A 27,024-nucleotide genomic window follows, 5' to 3' on the forward strand; every position below is an offset into this window, starting at 1 on the left:
ACAAGGTCTAGACATATTCAAATGAGAGAAATCATGTATCTACCCCCTAACACTAAACTCTGTCTCATGAAGTCAAGCGCATGCATGAAGATATGTGGTTTTTGGTTTCAAACATGGAAATTTCAAAAACCCTCCCAAGAGCTTCATTTCGAGGAGATTAATTAAGAAGCATACATGCATGCTTACTTTTTCATATTCATGTTTTAAACTTATTCAAATCTTGGTGAAACCTAGGATTTGACCAAGATTCAAATCCGTATAAAAATTTAAAAATAAAATAAAAAAACAAGGTCTTCTTATGTTATATAGTAGGCATTCAATTAAGTTGATAAACAAGGTCTAGACATATTCAAAGAAGAAAAATCATGCATGTATCTACCCCTAACCCTAAACTATGTTTCATGAAGTCAAGCATGAAGATATGTGGTTTTTAGTTTCGAACATGGAAATTCAAAAACCCTCCCAAGAGCTTCATTTTGAAGTGACTAAGAAGCATACATGCTTACTTTTTCATATTCATGTTTTAACTTATTCAAATCTTGGTGGAACCAAGGATTTGACCAAGATTCAAATGGGTATAAAAGTTCAAAAAAAAACAAGGTCTTCTTATATGTTATATAGTAAGCATTCAATTAATTTGATAAACAAGGTCTACACATATTCAAACCAGGAAAATCATGTATCTACCCCCTAACCCTAAACTCTGTCTTATGAAGAAGTCAAGCATGCATGAAGAGAAGTGGTTTTTGGTTTCAAGCATGGAAATTTCAAAAACCCTCCCAAGAGCTACATATTGGAGTGACTAAGAAGGATAGATGCTTAATTTTTCATATTCATGTTTTAAACTTGTTTAAATCATGGTCAAACCTAGGATTTAACCAAGATTCAAATGGGCAAAATTTTAAAAAATGAAAAATCAAGGCACATAGTCTTCTTATTTTTGGTTTCAAACATGGAAATTTCAAAAACCCTCCCAAAGAGCTTCATTTTGGAGTGACTAAGAAGGATCCATAGGAAACTATGTACTAATACAGTATAATGATCACCCGAGTTATTAGAGCAACAAGTCTGTCACTTACGTGTGGTTCCCATGCGTGAGGTCCCACACTTCAGTGAGCACAAGTCACGTACGCTAGGTAGGCAAACTCCCGGCCATCTTCTTTGTCAAGAGAGAGGCATCAACACACACACTCTCTCTCTCTCTCTCTCCAATTATCCACCTCCGTTGGCTGCCGGTTTTGGCAGGTCGTTTCTAGCTCAGCTCGTAGGCCATGGTGTGCAGGCTCTGTAGCCATGGCGATTTGGTCGCGCCAAGTGGTTCGTCCCCGGCTCCGACGAGGATCAATCCGGACGGTGCCTATTAAGGACCCGATCGCATTTCTTGCTTTCAGCATGGGGTCTACCATGTAAATCTTAGGGATTTAGACGTAATTTCCTGTTTATTTTGTGTCCTGCTGTAAACTCCGCTCTGATGCGTATTGGAAATCTGGTCCTTCAGGATCGTTCGGTTGTGCCTCTAAAAATCATTGAGCTCTCTCATTCTCGGCCTTTCTCGCTCGCTCGCACCCCCTCGCGCACCGACAACCCCGCACAACAACAACATCACCGGAAAAAGGATAGACACCATAAATAAGTGGGGCCCCGTGACTGCTCTCCCTTCGTCTCCTCCCGTGTGATCCCTCTTCCTCCGACTCCCGACCTTGCGGAAAAGAAAAATGAAATGAAAGAGTTTCACTGGATGGGCAAACACATGTGCTGCCTAGTAATAATAATAACGTAAAAAAATCGACCTACGAATCTATTATTAAATAAGCTAAACTAGGGTTTTGCCCAGTACTACGGATCAATTTCTGAAAATCCAACTACGGGGTTCGATTTTGGCCTGCTAATATAAAATTATATAATCCGAACTAGTATTCCTCTAAAAAATCATTTTGGTATGCATCGTTTGGTACTTTTCATAGCTAGAGTGCTTACTCCCTCCGTTAGCAAATAGTCTTCGTATGTCATATAGTAAGCATTCAAGTTGAAAAACAAGCTCTAGACATATTAAACCAGAAAAATCATGTATCTACCCCCTATATATCCCTAAACCCTGACTTATGAATTCAAGCATGAAGAGAAGTGGTTTTTGGTTTCAATCATGGAAATTTCAAAAACCCTCCCAAGAGCTTCATTTTGGAGTGACTAGTTAAGACGCATACATGCTTACTTTTTCATATTCATGTTTTAAACTTGTTCAAATCTTGGTCAACAAACCTAGCTACGATTTGACGAAGATTCAAATGGGTATAAAAAAATTGAAACCAAGGTCTGCTCATGTCATATAGTAAGCATTCAATCAAATTGATAAACAAGGTCTAGACATATTCAAACTAGTAGGAAAATCATGTATCTACCCCCTAACCCTAAACTATGTCTTATGAAGTCAAGCATGCATGAAGAAAAGTGGTTTTTGGTTTTCAAGCATGGAAATTTCAAAAACCCTCCCAAGAGCTACATATTGGAGTGACTAAGAAGGATAGATGCTTAATTGTTCATATTCATGTTTTAAACTTGATTAAATCATGGTCAAACCTAGGATTTGACCAAGATTCAAATGGGCATAAAAATTCAAAAAAATGAAAAACCAATGCACATAGTCATCTTATGTCATCTAGTAAGCATTCAATTAAGTTGATAAACAAGGTCTAGACATATTCAAACAAGAAAATTCATGTATCAAGCTACCCCTATCCCCAAACTCTGTCTTATATATGAAGTCAATCATGAAGAGAAGTACGCGGTTTTTTGGTTTCAAACATGGAAATTTCAAAACCCCTCTCAAGAGCTTCATTTTGGAGTGACTACGAAGGATACATACTTAATTTTTCATATTAATGTTTTAAACTTGTTTAAATCATGGTCAAACCTAGGATTTGGCCAAGATTCAAATGGGCAAAATTTTAAAAAAATGAAAAATCAAGGCACATAGTCTTCTTATGTCATATAGTAAGCATTCAATTAAGTTGATAAACAAGGTCTAGACATATTCAAACGAGAGAAATCATGTATCTACCCCCTAACACTAAACTCTGTCTCATGAAGTCAAGCGCATGCATGAAGATATGTGGTTTTTGGTTTCAAACATGGAAATTTCAAAAACCCTCCCAAGAGCTTCATTTCGAGGAGATTAATTAAGAAGCATACATGCATGCTTACTTTTTCATATTCATGTTTTAAACTTATTCAAATCTTGGTGAAACCTAGGATTTGACCAAGATTCAAATCCGTATAAAAATTTAAAAATAAAATAAAAAAACAAGGTCTTCTTATGTTATATAGTAGGCATTCAATTAAGTTGATAAACAAGGTCTAGACATATTCAAAGAAGAAAATCATGCATGTATCTACCCCTAACCCTAAACTATGTTTCATGAAGTCAAGCATGAAGATATGTGGTTTTTAGTTTCGAACATGGAAATTCAAAAACCCTCCCAAGAGCTTCATTTTGAAGTGACTAAGAAGCATACATGCTTACTTTTTCATATTAATGTTTTTAACTTATTCAAATCTTGGTGGAACCAAGGATTTGACCAAGATTCAAATGGGTATAAAAGTTCAAAAAAAAACAAGGTCTTCTTATATGTTATATAGTAAGCATTCAATTAATTTGATAAACAAGGTCTACACATATTCAAACCAGGAAAATCATGTATCTACCCCCTAACCCTCAACTCGTTCTTATGAAGAAGTCAAGCATGCATGAAGAGAAGTGGTTTTTGGTTTCAAGCATGGAAATTTCAAAAACCCTCCCAAGAGCTACATATTGGAGTGACTAAGAAGGATAGATGCTTAATTTTTCATATTCATGTTTTAAACTTGTTTAAATCATGGTCAAACCTAGGATTTAACCAAGATTCAAATGGGCAAAATTTTAAAAAATGAAAAATCAAGGCACATAGTCTTCTTATTTTTGGTTTCAAACATGGAAATTTCAAAAACCCTCCCAAAGAGCTTCATTTTGGAGTGACTAAGAAGGATCCATAGGAAACTATGTACTAATACAGTATAATGATCACCCGAGTTATTAGAGCAACAAGTCTGTCACTTACATGTGGTTCCCATGCGTGAGGTCCCACACTTCAGTGAGCACAAGTCACGTACGCTAGGTAGGCAAACTCCCGGCCATCTTCTTTGTCAAGAGAGAGGCATCAACACACACTCTCTCTCTCTCTCTCTCTCTCTCCAATTATCCACCTCCGTTGGCTGCCGGTTTTGGCAGGTCGTTTCTAGCTCAGCTCGTAGGCCATGGTGTGCAGGCTCTGTAGCCATGGCGATTTGGTCGCGCCAAGTGGTTCGTCCCCGGCTCCGACGAGGATCAATCCGGATGGTGCCTATTAAGGACCCGATCGCATTTCTTGCTTTCAGCATGGGGTCTACCATGTAAATCTTAGGGATTTAGATGTAATTTCCTGTTTATTTTGTGTCCTGCTGTAAACTCCGCTCTGATGCGTATTGGAAATCTGGGTCCTTCAGGATCGTTCGGTTGTCCCTCTAAAAAAACATCTCTCTCATTCTCGGCCTTTCTCGCTCGCTCGCACCCCCTGCGCACTGACAACCCTGCACAACAGTCAACATCACCAGAAAAAGGATAGACACCATAAATAAGTGGGGCCCCGTGACTGCTCTCCCTTCGTCTCCTCCCGTGTGATCCCTCTTCCTCCGACTCCCGACCTTGCGGAAAAGAAAAATGAAATGAAAGAGTTTCACTGGACGGGCAAACACATGTGCTGCCTAGTAATAATAATAATAACGTAAAAAAATCGACCTACGAAGTCAAGCATGAAGAGAAGTACGCGGTTTTTTGGTTTCAAACATGGAAATTTCAAAAACCCTCTCAAGAGCTTCCATTTTGGAGTGACTACGAAGGATACATGCTTAATTTTTCATATTCATGTTTTAAACTTGTTTAAATCATGGTCAAACCTAGGATTTGGCCAAGATTCAAATGGGCAAAATTTAAAAAAAAAATCAAGGCACATAGTCTTCTTATGTCATATAGTAAGCATTCAATTAAGTTGATAAACAAGGTCTAGACATATTCAAACGAGAGAAATCATGTATCTACCCCCTAACCCTAAACTCTGTCTTATGAAGTCAAGCATGCATGAAGAGAAGTGGTTTTTGGTTTCAAGCATGGAAATTTCAAAAACCCTCCCAAGAGCTTCATTTTGGAGTGACTAAGAAGCATACGTACGTGCTTACTTTTTCATATTCATGTTTTTAACTTGTTCAAATCTTGGTCAAACCTATGATTTGACCAAGATTCAAATGGGTATAAAAAATGAAAACCAAGGTCTTCTTATGTCATATAGTAAGCATTCAATTAAGTTGATAAATAAGGTCTAGACATATTCAAACCAGAAAAATCATGTATCAAGCTACCCCTAATTAACTCTGTCTTATGAAGTCAAGCATGAAGATAAGTATGTGGTTTTTTGGTTTCAAACATGGAAATTTCAAAAACCCTCTCAAGATCGAGCTTCATTTTGGAGTGACTACGAAGGATACATGCTTACTTTTTCATATTCATGTTTTAAACTTGTTTAAATCATGGTCAAACCTAGGATTTGACCAAGATTCAAATGGGCATAATTTAAAAAAAACAAAAAATGAAAAACCAAGGCACATAGTCTTCTTATGTTATATTGTAAGCATTCAATTAAGTTGATAAACAAGGTCTAGATATATTCAAACGAGAGAAATCATGTATCTACCCCCTAACCCTAAACTCTGTCTTATGAAGTCAAGCATGCATGAAGAGAAGTGGTTTTTGGTTTCAAGCATGGAAATTTCAAAAACCCTCCCAAGAGCTTCATTTTGGAGTGACTAAGAAGCATACGTACGTGCTTACTTTTTCATATTCATGTTTTTAACTTGTTCAAATCTTGGTCAAACCTATGATTTGACCAAGATTCAAATGGGTATAAAAAATGAAAACCAAGGTCTTCTTATGTCATATAGTAAGCATTCAATTAAGTTGATAAATAAGGTCTAGACATATTCAAACCAGAAAAATCGTGTATCAAGCTACCCCTAATTAACTCTGTCTTATGAAGTCAAGCATGAAGATAAGTATGTGGTTTTTTGGTTTCAAACATGGAAATTTCAAAAACCCTCTCAAGATCGAGCTTCATTTTGGAGTGACTACGAAGGATACATGCTTACTTTTTCATATTCATGTTTTAAACTTGTTTAAATCATGGTCAAACCTAGGATTTGACCAAGATTCAAATGGGCATAATTTAAAAAAAACAAAAAATGAAAAACCAAGGCACATAGTCTTCTTATGTTATATTGTAAGCATTCAATTAAGTTGATAAACAAGGTCTAGACATATTCAAAGCAGAGAAATCATGTATCTACCCCCTAACCTAAACTCTGTCTCATGAAGTCAAGCATGATGATATGTGGTTTTTGGTTTCAAACATGGAAATTTCAAAAACCCTCCCAAGAGCTTCGTTTTGAAGTGATTAATTATGAAGCATACATGCATGCTTACTTTTTCATATTCATGTTTTAAACTTATTCAAATCTTGGTGAAACCTAGGATTTGACCAAGATTCAAATCCGTATAAAAATTAAAAAACAAAATAAAAAAACAAGGTCTTCTTATGTTATATAGTAAGCATTCAATTAAGTTGATAAATAAGGTCTAAACATATTCAAACCAGAAAAATCATGTATCTACCCCTAACCCTAAGCATGTATCTCGTTGTTTGCGCTATGATACAATATCTACCTATGTTACACTAATCTCCTCGCTCCTACTTAATTAGCTGCCACATCAGCAGTTTTGTGGGACCAATGTGTATGATACTAGCTATGATACTAGCACTATCATGTGGGTACCTAAATCTCGAGTCAAAGTTTGACACGAGACCGATGTGGACTTTATTAATGGTGGAAGGGAGTAACAATCATAAGCACATTATTATTATTGATTGAACAACATTTTATTTGATGTGCCATAAGAAGTTTAGAAACTCCTAGCCCCTGGAGGTGGCGTTTTGGCACACACGTGCATATGCACCGATTATTGGAAATAATAAAAAAACAATTATATAAATGTTAAAAAAATCTGATATAATTTTTTTGGTATACATTGTGACATCCTATGTTCGTTCATAAGTTTTCGTGGAAAAACAACATTTTGTGTGGTGTGTACAAAAAAGGCAAAAAATGTACGTAGTCGTGTTACAGCATCAAAATTTGTCTTTTTTTACAGGAGCCACATATTTTTTTTTAAAAACTTATGTACCAACATAAAATGTCTAGATATACATGTAAAATTTCAGTTTAGAATTTTTGGACACTTTGAAATGTGGATTCACATAATGGATTCCTCTACCTCGACCCCCTTGGATTAATGAGCATGTACTTACGGTACTACTAGTAGGGCCTACTATTTATTATTATTATTACCTACTGCAGCAAAATTTAATCTCATCGAGCGGTAAAATTCCCCGCCAACGCCCAAATATCTCGCGCCGCAAAGTTTCAGATCTGCGAATATTTTTTTCCCTCAAAAGAAGGACTGCGAAATTCCTTCTTCTCCTCTATCGCCCAGCCTTCGCCCTAGTTTCGCCTGCAAGCCCTCGTAGAAACCGCTCCTCTTACCTACCTCCCACCTTCACGGCCGCCGCACCGGAAAATCACCGCCGCACTTCGCCGTTCAAGCTGCCACGGCTTCAAACCTCGAGGCTGCCCTATCCGCTTGATCTGCACCTACTCCGGCGTCCACCGCACCGTATCTCGTTCGCCGACTCTATCGACCACCGCACCCGACCAGCTTCGCCGACACCGACATCCCCGTGCACTGCACATCATCTGCTTCACCGACCTTCTACTTCGCCGGCGCGCTGAACACTTCATCGACCGCCCAGCATGTCCTTCTCCGACCCCCCAAGATCTGCTTCCCCGGCACCCACCGCAACAGCAGTCCCCTCGCCGACCTCCACGTCACCCGTAAGAACGCGGAACACGTCTAAACGCCGCCCGTAAATAGGTAACCGTACATCCCCGCGCGTTTTGTTCTGTTAGGAGTATTGCAGCTGACTGTATTTCTGAATTCGTGCTAGTATATTTTTAACTTACAAGTGCTTTCGTTTGTAACCACCTCATCCTTTAGATTTAAACACGACGCATAAGTATTTTTTTTCCGTGACCTAACCCACCCATTTGCTGAAACTCTACATGGTATCAGAGCCTATGTTTCCTTCCTGCTAGTGCTAGCCGCCCCAAACAGTACCATACAAGTTCTTCCTTTGACCACAAAAACCACCGTTGAGATGTACAAATCCAGGCGGCGGGAGGCCGCATCAGGTGCTCTGCGTGGGTTGCGGCTATCACACACAGCGATGCGAGTTGTGTGAGATCGGCGGCTGCTCGCGCGGGGACAAAGAAGAGGGTCAAGATCGTTTTGGTTTAGAAAGGAGAGAAGAGGAAGTGAATCCGTGGCAGAGAGATCTGGATCCGTGCGAGGGGGAGATGTTGGAGGCGTGCGGAGTGGGCCGAGCCTTTGAGCGCAGGGCGGAGCCGGAGGTTGGTGCTGGATGTTGACCAGCGCGAGCCGGTCGATGTGGCTGTGTGCGGTCCGGCTGTGTTGGCCAGGGCGCGCAGACGAGGCGCCATCCGAGTGGAAGTGAGGAGAAAATGGAGATGTGAGGCTGTGAGGATATGTTGTGATGGAGTTGATGAGGCTGCGATTGAGTCGTGATGGAGTTGATGAGGCTGCGGTTTAGTGGTGATGGTGATGGTTGTGGATATGTCCAGGGGAAAGGCATGCGTGCTCGAGGTGAGATCGGTTGAGGCCTGACCGGGGGATAGGCATGGGTGCTTGAGGAGTGGATGGTTGAGGCAGGAGTTGGCTGGGGTTTGTGGGAGAGACGGAAGAGGTCGGTGGCTGGGCGAGTGGAGAAGAGAGGCCGAGGACATTGAGGCGAGTGTGGATGGTTCTCGCGGAACTTGTGTGGTGAGGCAGCCGGGGTTGTTGAGGATGTGTATGGTTAGGAGTTGTGCGTATCCCTGCTGGTTGAAGCTGGATGTCTTCGCTGCTGATGAAGAGATGAATCGAGATGACAAGATGATGGAAAGTGCAATGCTATCATGTATTCTAGGAGTTATGCTGAAAGTTCATTACTCGTAGTTGTCATATGTGTCATGTTGTTGCAAGATGGCCATGGTTGTTTACCCATGAACATCTTGAGGGGGTGTGTTGGACCATGAGTGAGTTTAGTAGTAGCGCTGTAGTAATATTGTATCCAGTGTGAGGCCCATAGAGGCCCATGTCCAGTGGTATTGTAACCCTAACTCAGATGATATAAATACAGAGTGTCGTGGTCTGAGTGACCTAACCCACCCATTCGCTGAAACTCTACAAAATATGAGCCACCAATCATGAGCCGTTGAATGCTCTACATGTCCACGATTGACAACAACAACAACACCACCAACAACAAAGCTTTATTCCCAAACAAGTTGGGGTAGGCTATACAAGTCCACCATTGACACGATTACAATTTCTCACTATTTGGCCGTAGGCTACTGCTCTAGTTACATCATGTTTGATATCTTTCTGTGATCCTGTATTACATGTTTATGCACGTCATAATGTTTCTACTACTGTTTGGTGTCAATTTAATTATAGCAAATCCTTGACTCAGAATCGTTTGTTGTTATTACACGTGCAAGCAGCACATCTTACACTCGTAAACGTAGAGTAAAGCTCGCCTATAATCATGTAAGTACCTGCTGTTTTTTGTATATTGCTTAATGCAAACTTCTATATCTTGGATCCTGTTTCTGTTTACAATTGGCCTCTCCTTCATGCAGAGGAGAAACAGTGTGGCACCAGGTTCTTCTGCCCAAGTACCTGATGAGGTCCGTGTGACTCAAAAAAAAGCTCACGTAAGTTCCCTGTTTTTTTTTGGAATGTTAATTTACCTCCTGTGTGTAGTTCAATTGCATCATTTTCTGTATGTTGTACTACCTAAGTTGCCTAATGGAATCTAATAAAATAAAAACAATGACCATATGGAACATTGCACACTGCCTTTGACCCATCTGGCATCCGGCATGCCTGGGTATAAGTTACATGATTTGGCTATGTTAAACAAGTCCTAAAATTCTATTATGTTAATTTTTTGCCTGTTGCTTCATTGAGTTTGCCTGTTGTTCCATGGCTAGTGCATGAAGTTTGATAGAAATGATCCTAGCTGAAATGATGCACTTCGTGTTTTTTTATTGCTTTATTCCTAACCTAGCTTCCTATTCTACTTGAAACATGATTGCTTTATTCCTAACCTAGCTTCCTATTCTACTTGAAACATGATTGCTTTATTCCTAACCTAGCTTCCTATTCTACTTGAAACATTGTGAAAAAATAGTTATATTACTTGTTTAAATGTCTAGCTTTGTTTTTCTGAGTCCCATTGACATGATGTGGTATATCCATATTCAAATGATCTGGCTGTTTATATAATACGCTCCATGTTCAATTGCTTCATTCATTTTCTAGTAATCTACCAGTAAGTAGCACGTGCTTTGCACGTCACGACATATATAATTTTAAAATATATTTCCATATTTTATTTGATGTTGATAATTATTATTTTTTGCTAAAATTAGTCACAAAGCCTAAAGTTTGGCTTTTGAAAAACTAATACACCCTAAAAGAAGTAATGGAAGGAGTAATATGTGAGTTCATTACAATTAAGTTTTTTAGTCAGTATGAAATAGAAGTATACCCTAATACGAAAGTGACAAAACTTTTTCATGGACACCCCATTAGGATTATGTATATTTTTGTGATTAGAGTCGAGAATTTTTAAGGATCTATCTTACCTTTTGCGGCATGCATATTGCACGACAAGACTATCTAATTTATATATTTCTACCATATTTTTTGAAATTTAAAATACATTATCCAATATCTATGTATAAATTTACTACCTCAATACTTTTTAGGTGACCCACACATGGCCACCGTTAGATTTTATATCAAAACTGGGTTGTCATGGGGAAAAAAGTTAGACCTTAATATGAGTAAATACGAAATATTAGTACTAAATTAATATATATAATATTTTATCAGCCTTGGTTGGTGGACCAATGAACTTCGTATCTTCGAGCTTGAAGATGGTTCTTGTAACATAGTAATTGCTATTTGTTTTCCTAGCACAGAATTATATATCAATATCTTCACATAACCATGTACGATGAAGATGATATTTTTCATAACACAGTGCCAATGTAGACGATGGCTTGTGCTTCTATAAACTCCCAAAATTAAAATGTTTTCTTGAGTAAAACAAAAGAACGGCTGAGATTAAATGATACATGTTTGGTATTAGGGGTGAGATAGCTGAGATTAAATGATACCATGATACCCTTTCGGGGGATTACACTATTTTAAATTTTGAGGGTATATGAAAGCTAAGGCCCTATTTGTTTGGGCTTCGTCTTTTAGAGCTTTTGAGGTCCAAAAGTAGCAGCCCAAACAAACACCAACAATTAGAAAAGCGCTTTGAAGAAGCGTTGTGCCTAAATGAACTAGCAATCCGGAAGTTGGGCGAGACCCGCTTCCCGAGCTTCTTCGCTCCCGAGCGGCGGTGGACCAAAATGCCCCTAACACTTGCTGCTAACAACGAAAAACTGCCCTCACGTACAACTCTGGCCCGCCCTTCCAATCGTTCCCCGCCCGAGAGCCCGGTGCCCATTTTCCCCTTCTTCCTGTCCCGTTCAATGAAAGGATAGGGTTAGGGTTTCCTGCCCGGCCGTCGTCGTTCGGCCGGCATCGTCGCCGCATCCGCCGCCGCCGTCCCGGTAGTCCGTCCCCACTTGCAAGCTCGTCGGGAACGCCAGAGAGCATGGTGTAGGAGCTCTGCAGCAGGGCGCGCCTCCGCCGCGATAGCATGCGTGGCCCCATGGTCAGCCTCGAGGCCGAGGGCCAGGTCGACCGCCTCCTCTCGCGCGTAGGCGGACAAGCAGGAAGCGCGGCCTAGGAGGAGGACGCCGAGCGGGGAGGCGCGACCTAGGAGGAGGAATCGAGCACGGCCGCCGGCGACAGAGGTGCTCGAGGCGTCGCGGGGTCGCAATTTCTCATTCAGCAGACCGCCCGGAGCTGCTCTTCCATCGGTTGGTCCATCTTCACTCCGGCGCGAGGCTCTTCACTACCCGCTCGGCTGCTGCAGGAAATTCTTCCTCCACGCTCCGTCCAATCCACAGTATTGAAGTATTGATGTACGAGTAATTGGTAGTTTGGTACAGAGCACGGTGTTCATGCGATGCAATTTTATTTTCCTCTCTGTCTCGTATATGGTAGCTACCGGTTTCACATGACGGTGAAGATGAGAAGGATTTGACAATCCTATTCATATATATTTTATTTTGGATGTCATAGTTTACTTCAAGCAATCAAGGCAATACTTCGCAAAAATCCTTTTGTGCGCTATTTTGCAAATCTTACTTTTCAATATACAAGCAGCATATTTTAGAGCTTAGAGCCTGCCCATTTAAAGCAACCTCGCTGATTAACAATCGACTGATTAATTCCTAAAATTAAGGTGATCGATCAATTAACGGTTAGTGAGATGTCTTGTGATATTGTTTACACTTTTTTTAAAGCCGTAAAAACTTTAACTTAGAAGCCAAAAGCTATATTTAATTCTAAACAACACTCCAAAATATTCCGATACAAAAAGTGTTCAAAATTATTTTAGCAAAAAGAAAGATAAATTGAAGTATTTTGGGGTTATTAAACATGATAATTATGTAATGAAACTATTATAAATAGAAAATTCGTTTCAAATCTGCATATATTCAACATCTTCAGCACTCAGTGGCATTTCAGACATTTCACTCCTAAACCAACAAAGCAGCCATAAAAAGCACTTCAACCAGACATCAAATCTGCTTCCAACAGCTGCTTCTCACAAATGTTTTTTCACAGCCCACCAGCTACAATGCTTCTCAAAAGCTGCAGCCCAAACAAACAGACCCTAAATCCTTAGATTTTGTTGGCAAGTGAATGTTGTCATTGGCCCTGTTATGGATTTTGCATTTCTATTGCCACTACTTGTACCGACATCTCGCTTCATTCTTGTTTAATTCGGTCCCGTTGGTACTCGAACCCGGGTGGCTGTGCACTCGCAAGCCTTGCCACCGAGCTAGCACTCAGCTTCTCGATTAAGCAATGCCTCGTTATGCTTAATTTAAATGTTATGGCACTTCATACAAGCCATACAATTAATTGTTGCATTGACCTTCTACGTTGTCGAAGGCACTATCTCGAGCATGCTTAAATCAATCATACATTATTTTCCTAATTGTATCCAATCCAACATGCACATGTTTTGACCGTATTTGGCTATTTGCTAGATTTCTTCTGTGCAAAGGACCTGGCTTCGTTATTGGGCACGTGATGTCTAGTTGCTTGGTTCATTGTATACATCATCGCCATGATCTAGTTTGGTTTGTTCTAGGAGGCATGTGGCTTAACCGGTTTCTTTGTTATATCTCGCCCATGGTTCTTTCAAAATTATGTCAACAGTGTTGTTTGTTTGCCGTGTATTGTATTGCATTTTAACTTGTTTTGTCTTAGTTTCAGCCTGCAAACAAAGCTGTAATGTCGTAGGGACAACCCATTTATCAAGTGTTGCGGTCATTTCACGAGCAACATGACGATGGCACGTGCTCTCATTAGTCCACCGAGTCCAAGACACCAACCGTTCCGTAAGAAATAGATGTACGAGGCTCTATTTTGGATTGCTTGCTATGTTATATCAGCTCAATGAAGCTCTTTAAATTTGAGGTCTTTTATTGCATCATATGATGTTGTAACTTGATTTATCTAAATTTCAGGCTTCAAATAAAGCTACAAAGCCGTAAGCAAGGGCCAATGCCTCAAGTATTGATGTTTCACAAAGCAAAGAAGTGAGAGTGCATATTGCTCGCATAGGCCCATGGTATCTATTGCTCAACTTAATCCGGCACAAAGAGATTTGGGGGATGCACTCCAAGAGGCGATTGATATATCTGGGCGGGAAAACAAAGATGTTGATGAAATAATTGCCAACACACGCCAAGAGATACATGAATTGAAAAATAGGCAAACTTTTGACAGAAAATGTTCTAAAGAATCTCCTATGCACTTGTCATGGTAAGCCGGTTGTGATGTGTCCGGGAATTGAAGGTGTCTAAATAAACTTTGATTCTCGTTGTTCACCAAGTGGATCAACGATGCCAATGCTGTAATTAATTACTGCTCAAAATTTCGTTCAAAATTTCCTGGTCTGTAATAATTGCAAATTTTGTTGTTGTACTAAAATTAGATATGTTCCATGTGGCTGCTGTATTTTGTGTGAAATAATATAATGATGTGTACTTCAATTAAACCATAAATCGGCTGCATGCTGAAAATTTGAATCGAGCGCACGTGTGAACTGTTTTCTCGCTTCGTAATGCAATAAAGGCTGTTTCTTCGAAGACTATGAACATGGTAGCCCATTAATAATACCTTAATAATTATGCCTGCTAGCAAGATAGACGGTCCTTATTATAGTCAGGCATGCCAACTTGTATGATTAAAAGTAGTTCGTACACATTAAATCTACCATCTGCATTTTTCTTTGTAATAACTTTTCTTTTTACACAACTCAAAACTTGTCATGCTAATATGAAATTCGAGATGGCAAAACATGGGAAAGATAAAGATATCTCTTTCCTGCGAAATGCTGGGTTTTGAAGCCCAAGTCCAAGTCTTTCTCTGCTCAAGTTTTGGAGGAACAACTCCAAGTAGAACGAGTTGCAACAGCTATGCTAAGAACAAAAGTTAACATGTTGAGATCGAGATTAGAAGCATGTGATGCCCTATTGCACGAGGCCAATCAAGTTCGTTATAATCTTCCAAAGACTTAGAAAATGCCATAGATAATTGGAGATGAACACTACATAGTGAGTACATTGGTCTTGTGAAATGTTTCCTTAGAATAAGGCACCGTTCCTACTATTGTTGGTGGATGCATTTATCTGCGGTTGGGATCAACTTGGTAGTTGTTCCTGTGGATGTTATATAAATTAATTGCATAGCCTTTTTCAATCAGTTCGAACTTAAATGGTATCATAGCCTTGGTCTCAAGTTTGAATTGTCGAACGAGTGGTTTAATTTAATCTCAGTCGGGCGGCAAAATCTCCCACCAATCCTGAAATATTTCAAACGCAGTTTTGATTGGGATTAAGAAGATAGGGACATAGATCCAGTGCCCCCACGTTCACAGGGCACATCAAACATGAGATTAAATTATGTGTTCTAGTTCTATACAAAACCCAGTAGGAGGTTGAGCGGCAGCGGCTAGGGTTTAGTGTGGGAGGAGATGATATGCGTACGCTCCTGTTTATATAGGTCGGAGGCACGCGACGGCCGCTGCACGCGTGGCATCGCCATTCGCAGAGGTAGGTGACGACGCGTGCCACCCGAGGCATCGCCATTTTACGCGACCGCAGACTGCCGAAGCGGCGCCGCTGAGAAGACACATCGACGCTGGGTCACTGCCAAGCGGGCCCGACGAAACGTTCTCCAGACGCGAGCGGACACTTTACGCGTCCACACAGCGTCCGCGACGGATCCGAGACACATATTTGGGCATGTTTGCGTCGCTGCGAACGGCCCAGTCACTATGCGTCGTCCCGCTGGAGTTTGTACCAGATACATTTTTGGCCCGGACAGATGCGCTCGGAACTGAAATCATCTTCTGTTCCCTTCTCTATTTCTTCAGGTTCGAGAGAACACAGCAGCTCTTCAGCTCAGCAGAAATTAATCGGGTCACGCTGTTGCTTTCCTTGCCGTTGGATTGAAACGAATGGTGGATGGGAAGCCTCAGGTCACGTTGTGCCCTGTGAACGTGGGGGCACTGGATCTCTGTCCGTAAGATAGATCATGATCATGGTAGTGACCTATATTCAACGTGATGATGATTTGATTTTGCACTCGGCCTTGAACAGAGGTACTAGTACGGTGTCACAATTTTTTATCATTATACTTGGACGGTGGCCAAATTCAAAATCTCATAGCGGCAAAACTTGCCGCCCACAAAATACAAAAATTTCACACGCTTCCAAATTCCTATTCCACCCCTGTGGAGATGGCAGCAAAGTCGGTTGGTGGGGGGGTCTGCTCGTCATTTTTTGGATCACCACCTCCCTAGCCCAGGAAACCCTCCCAAAAAAAATACATTTCCTTCAGACCACCCACCGGAACTTCCCAAGTCCCTCTCTCCCACCTCCACGACCACCGCACCGGAACATCCCCGCCGGACTTCCCTGGCCTACCCGAGCCCTCGCGATCCTCGTCATCCGGCTGCCTGCCGGAGCCGCTTCATCGACGCCGTCATCAACCGGACCGGATCATCCCCGCCGAACCTCGAAACCATATGCTTATCCAGCAGTCTACCGCAGTCGCTTCAGCTGCGGTATCGTCCACCCCACCGGAGCCGCTTCGCCGGATCCGTCGTCCACCGCATCGTATCTTGCTCACCGACACCGCTGTGCATGAACCGGATCTGCTTCACCGGCGCCGTGCATGATCTAAACTCTTAATCTTGGGGGAACCTGTTTGTGCTAACGACGCGCCGTTACGTTTTTGCAGATGAGATGAGTAACCATGAAGTGTAATGGCCGTCTCTCCAACCCCAAGTAGCACATGTAGCGTACTTCATCACCGGATCTATCAACCCCAGGAAGATCTGCTGTGACTCCCACAGAGTGCTTCTCCTAATGTAAGTCCCGTGTTTTAGCGCCATGTTCTGGGTTCAGATGCTTGTTTGTCTGAAGCTCTTTTAGTTCATTCCTAGCTATGACCGTAACACGTTGCTATTTTCTACTTCATTGCTAACTTTAAGCGATTGAACATTTTGGTTTGCATTCCCTGCTCTGTAGATGTAGCCATCATAACTTCTATCTTGCTCAGTCGTTGTTACAAAAATTATAGGTATTATAGTAACATCCTGCTATTATTTAGTTCATGGCCAATTTTAAGTAATTGCACATGTTGGTTCGCATTCCCTGCTCTATAGCTTTTGGCATCGTAACTTCTATATTTGGTTTACATTCCCTGCTTTGTAGATGTAGCCATCATAACTTCATCTTGCTCAGTCGTTGTTACAAAAATTATGGCCTGCTACTATGTTGTTTGTGCCAATTTTTTACTCCATGAACATGTTGGCTTGCATTCCCTGTACTACAGGTGATGCCATTTTTTGTATCTAGTTCATTGTAAGCTAACAAAGTAAGGACTTAGTTTGGCATGCTATCACTCTGCTATCTAGCCTGTAGTACAAATAAACTTGTCATACTACTAGATAATAATTTTGCGTGCCATCTTGTTCTTCAAAAGCTGCATTATTGACTTGTTTCTCTGACTTGGCATGACGCTCACATATGGAATGCTGAACATATTGGTTTGCATTCCCTCTTATACAAGTTCACAGGTGATCCCACTATATTCTGTATCTGGTCCATCCTAAGCTCCAGCATTAACTATCCTCTATGTGTTGCTCATTACAAGTTTATATCCCGAAACATCTTGATTTGCATCCCCTTCACTATAAGTTCAGGAGTATTATTTAGTTCACGGCCAAAATGAAGTAATTCCACTTGGCACATGTTGGTTCACATTCCCTCCTCTTTAGCTTTTGCCATCGTAATTTCTATTTTTGGTTTACATTCCCTGCTCTATAGATGTAGCCATCATAACTTCATCTTGCTCAGTCGTTGTTACAAAATTTATAGCCTGCTACTATGTTGTTCATGCCAATTTTGCACTCCCTGAACATGTTGGTTTGCATGGGACTCGACAGTAGTAAGTCTCATTGTTTCATTCTAACATGCTCTGTTATATTGGCTGTTGGTATGCGGCATGCACTCTTTGTTTGCTTATTGTGCACATTACAATGATCTTGTTATAACGACGAAATGATGAGTTCCAAATTCTTTGGCAAACAATATTGTAGTGTCTTTGCCTTTCCATTGTTGTTGTCTTAACTTGTAATGTCTTTGTTTCGGATATAGGTGCTGCATGGACAACTTAAAAGATTGCCGGATCCCTTCATTGTATTGCTAGGTTTAATTACCATTCAATTTCTCTGGGTTCTGTAATATTTTTTCAATGCCTTGCAGCTGATGTAATATTTAGTTAGTTTTTATAGTTCTTTCGCGCATTTTTTCTTTGGTGCTTGTGGTAAGTGAGGCTATCCGACAGAAATCAATGCTGCGTAAATATTCTCAGTATCTAAATCACGAATTCCCATCCCTTAAACGGCCCAATTAAGCGAAATCACATATGTGCCTACCGCAAAATCCTAAAGCGCCTATTACGCCGGCATATAAACAAGAACTAAACGGGCTGGCCCACTTACTTATTGGGCCACCACTTGATTTATCATGACCCCACACTTTTATTGGGCCGGCCCACTTGCTTTAAGGTGGACCCCACCCACTACTGGGCCGGCCCACTAACTAGTTGGGCCAGCCCAATTGCTTTTGTGGTGGCCCCCACATACTAAATGGGCCGGCCCTTTAAGACGAAAGTGGGACCCAGCTGTGGTTTGGGCCCGCCCACTATCTTGTTGGGCCGGCCCACTTGCTATATGGTGGACCCCACATACTAAATGGGCCGGCCCTTTAACAGGAAAGTGGGACCCACCTGTGTTTTTGGCCCGGCCCACTAGCGTGTTGGGCCGGCCCACTTGCTATATGGTGGACCCCACATACTAAATGGGCCGGCCCTTTAACAGGAAAGTGGGACCACCGAGCTTTGGGTCCGCCCCACTCTCTTGTTGGGCCGGCCCACTTGCTATATGGTGGACCCCACATACTAAATGGGCCAGCCCTTTAACCGGAAAGTGGGACCCACTGTGTTTTTGGCCCGCCCACTGCCTTGTCTTGTTGGGCCTACCACTTGCTATATGGTGGACCCCACATACTAAATGGGCTGGCCCTTTAACAGGAAAGTGGGACCCACCGGTGCTTTTGGCCCGGCCCACTGGCTTGTTGGGCTAGCCCATTTGATCAAATGTGGACCCCACGTACTAAATGGGCCGGCCCGATAGCAGGAAAGTGGGACCCACATGCTTATTGGGCCGGCCCAATAACTTCTTGGCCGGCCCTTGCTTTAATGTGGACCCCACTTTGTAAATGGGCCGGCCCGATACTGTGAAAGTGGGTCCCACATGTCTTGTGGGCCGGCCCTTTTGCCTGTTGACCTGGTCAAACGAGTGCATTCGGCCCGCCCACATACTTAGTGGGCCGGCCCATTAAAGTTTTGACCGAGTCAACCTTAGAGGTTAGGCCCGGCCCACGTAACTAATTGACCAGCCACTATATAGTTGACCGGTCAAACTAAGTCACCGGTGGCCCGCAAACTTAATGGGCCGGCCCGCTTAAGACGTGGCAGGCCTCGTGTGGGCCTACCATCTACCACGGGGTTTCAGCCGGTTAACGCCGTTAACTGCCAGTTAACGGCGTCTGCCACGTGTCAGTTTGCATGACGTCAGCAGTCAACGGGCTCCCGGAAATACTTGGGCAACGGTCCGATTTTCCGTGGCGGAAGGGCGCCCAAGCGCGACGGACCGAAAAAATCGTCGTAGGACTTTGCCTGACGCAGTTTCCACAACAGAACCCATATCGTCGGGTTAGGCCATAGGCGACGAAAAATACCCCTTAGCGGACGATTTTGAGACGTTGTCTATCAGAACTTTTCTTGTAGTGCTTGAAAGTACTATTCATGAAAAGTCTTTGTTATATGATTCAGTTGTTTATTCATTGTCTTTACCATTGCTTTGAATCACTTCATTCATCTCATATGCTTTACAATAGTATGATCAAGATTATGTAAGTAGCATGTCACTTCAGAAATTATTCTTTTTATCGTTTACCTACTCGAGGGCGAGTAGGAACTAAGCTTGCGGATGCTGATACGTCTCCAACGTATCTATAATTTCTGATGTTCCATGCTTGTTTTATGACAATACCTACATGTTTTGTTCACACTTTATAACGTTTTGATGCATTTTCCGGAACTAACCTATTAACGAGATGCCGAAGTGCCAGTTCATGTTTTGTGCTGTTTTTGGTTTCAGAAATCCTACAAAGGAAATATTCTCAGAATTGGACGAAATCAACGCCCAGTATCTTATTTTTCCCGGAAGCTTCCAGAGCACCGAAGAGGGGCCAGAGGGGAGCCAGGGGGCCCACCCCACAAGGGGGTGCGGCCAAGGGAGGGGGCGCCCCCTAGTGTGTGGGTCCCCCATGACCCCTCTGAGGCTGCCCTTCCGCCTACTTAAAGCCTCCGTCGCGAAAATCCTAAAGGAATAAGCCACGATACGAGAAACCTTCCAGAGCCGCCGCCATCGCGAAGCCAAGATTCGGGGGACAGAAGTCTCAGTTCCGGCACACCGCCGGGACGGGGAATTGCCCCCGGAAGGCATCTCCATCGACACCACCGCCATCTTCATCGCCGCTGCTGTCTCCTATGATGAGGAGGGAGTAGTTCTCCCTCGAGGCTAAGGGCTGTACCGGTAGCTATGTGGTTAATCTCTCTCCCATGTACTTCAATACAATGATCTCATGAGCTGCTTTACATGATTGAGATCCATATGATGAGCTTTGTATCACTATTAATCTATGTGCTACTCTAGTGATGTTATTAAAGTACTCTATTCCTCCTCCATGATGTAATGGTGGCAGTGTGTGCATCATGTAGTACTTGGCGTAGGTTATGATTGTAATCTCTTATAGATTATGGAGTTAACTATTACTATGATAGTATTGATGCGATCTATTCCCCCTTTCATAGCCTGATGGTGACAGTGTGCATGTTATGTTAGTACTCGGTCTAAATTGCAACGGTCTATTATGCACTCTAGAGGTTACTTAAATATGAACTCCGAATGTTGTGGAGCTTGTTCACTCCGGCTTGAGGGAGCTCTTGTAGCCCTACACAATGAATGGTGTTTGTCATCCAACAAGAGAGTGTAGAGTAGTTTCAGTAATGTGATCAATGTTGGGAGTGTCCACTAGTGAAAGTATGATCCCTAGGCCTTGTTTCCAAATATCGAAACACCGTTTATTTTCTGTTCTACTGCATGTGTACTCGCTGCCATATTTATTTCAGATTGTTATTACCACTCATATTCATCCATATTACTTGCATCTTACCATCTCTTCGCCGAACTAGTGCACATATACATCTGACCAGTGTATTAGGTGTGTTGGGGACACAAGGGACTTCTTGTATCGTGATTGCAGGGTTGCTTGAGAGGTATATCTTTGACCTCTTCCTCCTGAGTTCGATAAACCTTGGGTGATTCATTTAAGGGAAACTTGCTGCTGTTCTACAAACCTCTGCTCTTGGAGGTCCAACACTGTCTACAAGAATAGAAGCGTGCGTAGACATCATACCTCATGTGCAAAGTAGTACAATAAGTTGCAAAATGGGAAGTTTGGGTACAAGAACTGGTCATTCTGAATCAATTAAGTCTAAATTGACCAACTACCCTAAAAAAGTCTAAATTGACCAAAACTGGGTCACGGTGGAGTTTGCTCCTGATCTGCAGTATTGCAAATAGGTCCCTAAGGTTGTTTATTTCCATTTTTGGGTCCTCCCACGTCTATGGCCCATGGGTATTTTACGGAAACCAGCGGTGCTTTTACTCTTTTTTTGTCTAGGTCCTTACCTTTTTGGCATAAATGAGCTGAACTATCGTGATTGGGATTCAGTTTCCTTTCTTCTCGTTCATGAAGCCGGCGGCCACGGTTGGGCTCGGGCGTCGTCCGCGGCGACGATTCTAGCAACATGCCGCCGCTGGACCTACACTTCCGCTCTATCACCGGGAGCACTTCCGCTCGTTTTTCCTGTAATTTTTCCTAGTCGCACTGTGATCGGCATCATTGTCCTGTACTTTGTGGCATGGGCAAGCATAAAGGTGTCGTTTTTCACGATTGTAGCAACTGTTGAGTGTTTTCATGGTGTTTGATGTCCAAATTGGGTGTGTTTTGGTGGCATTGCCGCCAGGTGTTCCGCCGCCGACGCGGACAGAGACAAAGCCAATTTGACGATGCATGTAAGAGAGGATTCCTAGCAGGATGTAGGCCACTTATCTGCATTGATGTTTGCCACATCAAAACAAGGTACAAAGGTGAGTTTCTGACGGCTGTTGGGATTGACCCAAATGATTGTATTTTTCATATTGCATTTGGGTTGGCAAAAGTGGAATGTACAAGCAGCTGGGAATGGTTTCTCACCAATTTGAAGGAAGATTTAAACATAACCAACACATCACCATGGACTGTTATGAGTGATAAGTAGAAGGCAATTGTGCAAATAGATATTTAATATGTTGCTATTGTTTTGTTTCCTACGTTTCTTGCCAATAGGAAAATTAAATGTGAATGTCTTGTTGTTACATGGGCTAATAAATGCAGTTCAGAAGATATAGCCAGACCCTGAACACAGATTTTGTGTTAGGCATCTGCTCCAAAACTTTCAGAAGGCTGGTCATAGAGGAGAAACTCTGAAAAATGATTTATGGGTCATTGCCAGGTCAACAAGTATTCCCAAATGGCAGAAACATATGGACAAGTTGTTGGATGACGGTCCTAACTTGTTCCCAATACATGGATAAAGGCATTTTTTAAAAGATTTCTCCAAATATGACATGCTTCTCAACAATCATTCAAAGGTGTTCAACATGTACTAAATAATTCGAGGTTATTTGTTTTGGTTCATGTGTTGCCTCTCATAGTTTTAATAATTAATGTGCTATTGTTCTTGGACATCTGCAGTTACATTGTAGAATCTAGAGAATTTCCTTTCTCATCCATGCTAGAATCAATTTTCTACAAGATTCTCAAAGGATTGTTGGGAAGCAGAAGGATTCCAAAAAATGGACTGGAAGAATCTATCCAAAAATAAAGAAGGAACTTGAAAAGTTCACTGAGTGGAGCAAAGAGTGTGGTGTCAAACCTGCAGGAAACTAAACTACTTGTACTTGGTCAGTACACATGAACATGATTTTTTTTAGTGTTGACATGAAATCTAGGACATGTGACTGCAAGAGATGGCAGTTAACTGGAATTCCATGTCATAATGTGATAGGATGTTGCAGAAATAACAAGATCCCGCGCGTTGTGGCGGGCATTAGAGATGATTCTCATGTATGCAAAAAACATGAAGAGCCTAAAAATGGATCTATAAAATAGGATCTTTGTTGATTGAATTGTCACAACCCATGTAAGAAGACAATTAGAATGTTGTGGCTACACAAAGTAATATACCCGAATTGGCAACCAGATTCTAGAAAAACAAATTCTTCAACACACGTGATGCTGCGAGAATTTAATAGCGACATACATTGGCATTACTTACGTAAGGAATACATGTATTTGCACTAATAGGGTATGGCATGATACTGCCGGATGAAATTTAAATATATTAAGAATGGAAAGATCTAGTGAACTACTTTTCTCGCATTTGGCAATAAAAATATAGAAGTGTATTACTGACAATTGATTATAGATAATTAGAGATGCAGATTTTTATATATATTCAAATTCCTAACTAAATTGTAAATATTCATACAAAACGACCAATTGTAATATCATCATAGCGTATACGATCAACTTGCAATTTAGTACCAAGAAGTTTTTAGTATGAGTAAAGTGCGAAAGAGTGACATGTAAATTTAACAAAGAATGTAGCTACTGAAGTAGCTTTGTTAATATTTCAGTTGTTGCGATATATATATGCACTAACTATATCCTGCTATCTTTCTTCAAGAGAGGAAAAAAAGAGATAGGAAAATATCGTAAGAAAAGGAGCAATCCCTAAGGTTGTATAAAAAGATATACCGACATGCCTCTGCTATTGTTGGTCCAGCTGCTAAACTTAAGTATCATCTAAAGGTAAAAATATTCTCAGCTCACAAATTCATAGCCTCTGGAAAATCATACTGAAAATTTGGACAATAGCCATGATATTCCATATGAAGCAACAACCAGTTCAAAAGTATTTAGTAATATAACAGAGAGTAAACATTCTTACGTTCTAAAATCTATCTAATAATTGTGTAGATGTTTCAGGCATTACATCAAGCACATGGATATTAGTCTTGCAAGCACATGGTACGACATTTGCTAAATTCATTAAAGAAACATGGAGTGAAGTTTCTCCCTGAGTAGAAGCAACATCCATGCTGGATTGCTAGCGTTGACATCGGGGTCTGGAGGGACCTATGTGTAATTTTTTGCTTTCTTCTGTCCCTCTTTGTAAGACTCAAGCTTTAATGCCATTTTCTATTCCCGCAAAAAAAAAAAAAAAAAGTTTGCTACCTCGGCCCAAGTGTCATCCATATGTAGCATGCTTAGGGAACAAAGTCAATGTTACGTTTATTTATTCTGCAAATAGATGACAATAGTAGAGAAATATGTTGCGAAAATAAATAACTACATTAGTACAGAAAAAATAGAAAAACATGCATTGCCTCCCTTGAGAGAAAAATGAACATAACCTGTTTTGAGAGTGGATTTGGGGACCGCGTGTATACGTGAGCACACATCCATTACCGTTGGATTCGCTTTGAGATTCTGGCCTCACGAAGAGAGACCAACGGCGTGAAGCCTCCATCTGGATCACGGGTGAACAACAAAGCAACTACCAATCGATGGGTACTGCCTACTGGCCGCAGCGAGCAGGACAGATAGAGCGAGCAGGAACAGACACACGAACTGCTGAGCAACAGCAAACGGCGGCTTGCAGGCGGGCGGCGGCCGTGACTACAGCAGGCCGGCGGCGACGACTGCCGCAGGCAGGTGGCGATGGAGACTACAACACCGGCGGCGACTACCGCAGGCTGGCGACGGCCGCGACTGCAGAAGCGGTCGCTATTACAGTAGGCGGGCGGCGGCAGAGACTCTCGCCGGCGAGCGCCAGCCGGGACTGCAGCAGCAGTGGCGAGTCGCAACTACAGCAGGTGGGCGACGGCCGCAACTACAGCGGACGACACACATTGGCTCATGTTGGGGATGGACAGCACGGAGCTGTCCGTGTGGGGCTCCATCCCGAGGTAATGGCCCGCGGGGTTGCACGCGCTCCTCCAGGTACGACGCCCTCTGCCCGCGTCGACGGCGAGCTCCTCGCCGCCACCGTCCAGGGCTTCGAACAGTTTCCGTGCGCCACATACACTGCCGTTACCACCGGCATGAAGGTCGAGTAGGCGTCGCCGCCTAGCGAGTCACCAGAAGCCTCGCGGGCGTCGGGGCGACAACGCCGGCGTGCCCCAGAAGTAGCCGGGCAGCTTGGCCTTCTTCCCCAGGTCCGTGCCGAGGAGGTCGCTTGTCAGCCGGAACCTGTGGGTGTGAGGTCACTGGGGACCCCATGGTTGACCAGCCGGAACATGCCTTTGTCAAACTACTAGACGACTCATGCTCCAGGTCCAGTGTGCTCTGCATCAGCGAAATTCATGTGCTCTGAATCGTAGCACACAGAATCCCATATGAAAAGGTTGACCCCAAGTAAAATTAACCCCAACGCGGCCGACGGCCGAGGAATGATGGAGCTGCGCGTGTGGCAGACGGTCGGCGGCGCGCTATGGTGGGTACCGACGGAGACGCGCGGATACAGATGATGATGGTGGCCGGTCAAGAACGGACGACGTTGCCCCTTGTTTTCTGCCGCGACGCCTACAGACGAGGAGCATTCGAACAAGGGTATGCTGTAGCTGCCACCTACCAAGGCCGTGTGTGGAGCAACCGCTGAGACTAAATCTCTATGCCCGCTGCCTGGTGCACGGTTCCATCGGCAGCCATGGCTTCTACCTGGTTGGTTTGATGGGGTGCGGGCGATGGAATGGTTGGGGAACGAGCTGATGTAGGAGAGGATTAGGTGGGGTTGTGAGGACCGGTCAAAGAAATCTGGTGAAACAGTTTTTTATAGTAGTATATCACCTCACGGGGAAATAAACGCCGTTAGACACATGTCGACTTTTGGGCGCGTGCTCACGTATACACCCGGTCACCAGGTTTCATCCGAACCTGTTTTTGATGGCATTTGTAGGACGTTGTTGACCTAGTGGAGCTGTGGCGGAGCTTCAAAGAAAGTGATGGGCGGGCCAAGTTAAAGGAGAGCACGATTTTTTTTCTAAAATCATACCAGTTTACTAAATATTAGTCATTATTATTGTTCCAATTCAAGCAATGGTAAAGGATATGCTGCTGGTGCTGAAAGACCTTTCTCAACTTCACTTATTTCATATATTTTTGCTTTATAGAAACCAATTCTTCTCTGACTAGCCTTTCTCACGGATGTAACTGTTGCAATTTGGAACGAATTGAGTGAAGAATAGAAGATAGCATGCTGTCAAATTGATGGCTACAAATTCGGGAAAGAAAAAAATAGGTGGCAAAGAAATTAGACATGAGAAGGAGCATGATTCGTTGGCTCCATTTCATTGTTGGTCTGCTGCCGGACCTATGGCCGGTGGAGCCGTGCCCCATGCATCCGGCAGTCCGGCGATACCGGGCCTCGCTGCGGTCGGCGACTGTCTGCCTTGCTGCTGATTCCCTCGCTCTTGGCTTCTCACCTGTTCTTGTGTTCTAGATCTAGCGAAGTAGCGAGCGGCCATGCCAAGCGACCACATCGATCTGGGAGCGTTCCGAACTCTGGAATCTGGAAGGCAGCGTGAAGGGTTGGGGTCAGAAGCTGGTGGGCTGGGCCAATAATACACAAACATTTTTTTTCACGAAATAGCTGGGCGGGCCATGGTCCAGTTTGGCCCTAAGGAAGCTCCGCCAGTGTAGTGGAGCACAAGTTCTGACAATTGATAGTTGTTTCTGGCTGGCTCAGAAAGACGCTAGGAAGAACAGACAACAGAGGGCTACATCGTGGTACATAAACACAAACTTGAGTACTATATGATCGAGAAAGAGGAA

Source organism: Lolium perenne, chromosome 7 (genome assembly GCF_019359855.2).
Source record: "Lolium perenne isolate Kyuss_39 chromosome 7, Kyuss_2.0, whole genome shotgun sequence".
In the NCBI taxonomy this organism is placed as follows: Eukaryota; Viridiplantae; Streptophyta; class Magnoliopsida; order Poales; family Poaceae; genus Lolium; species Lolium perenne.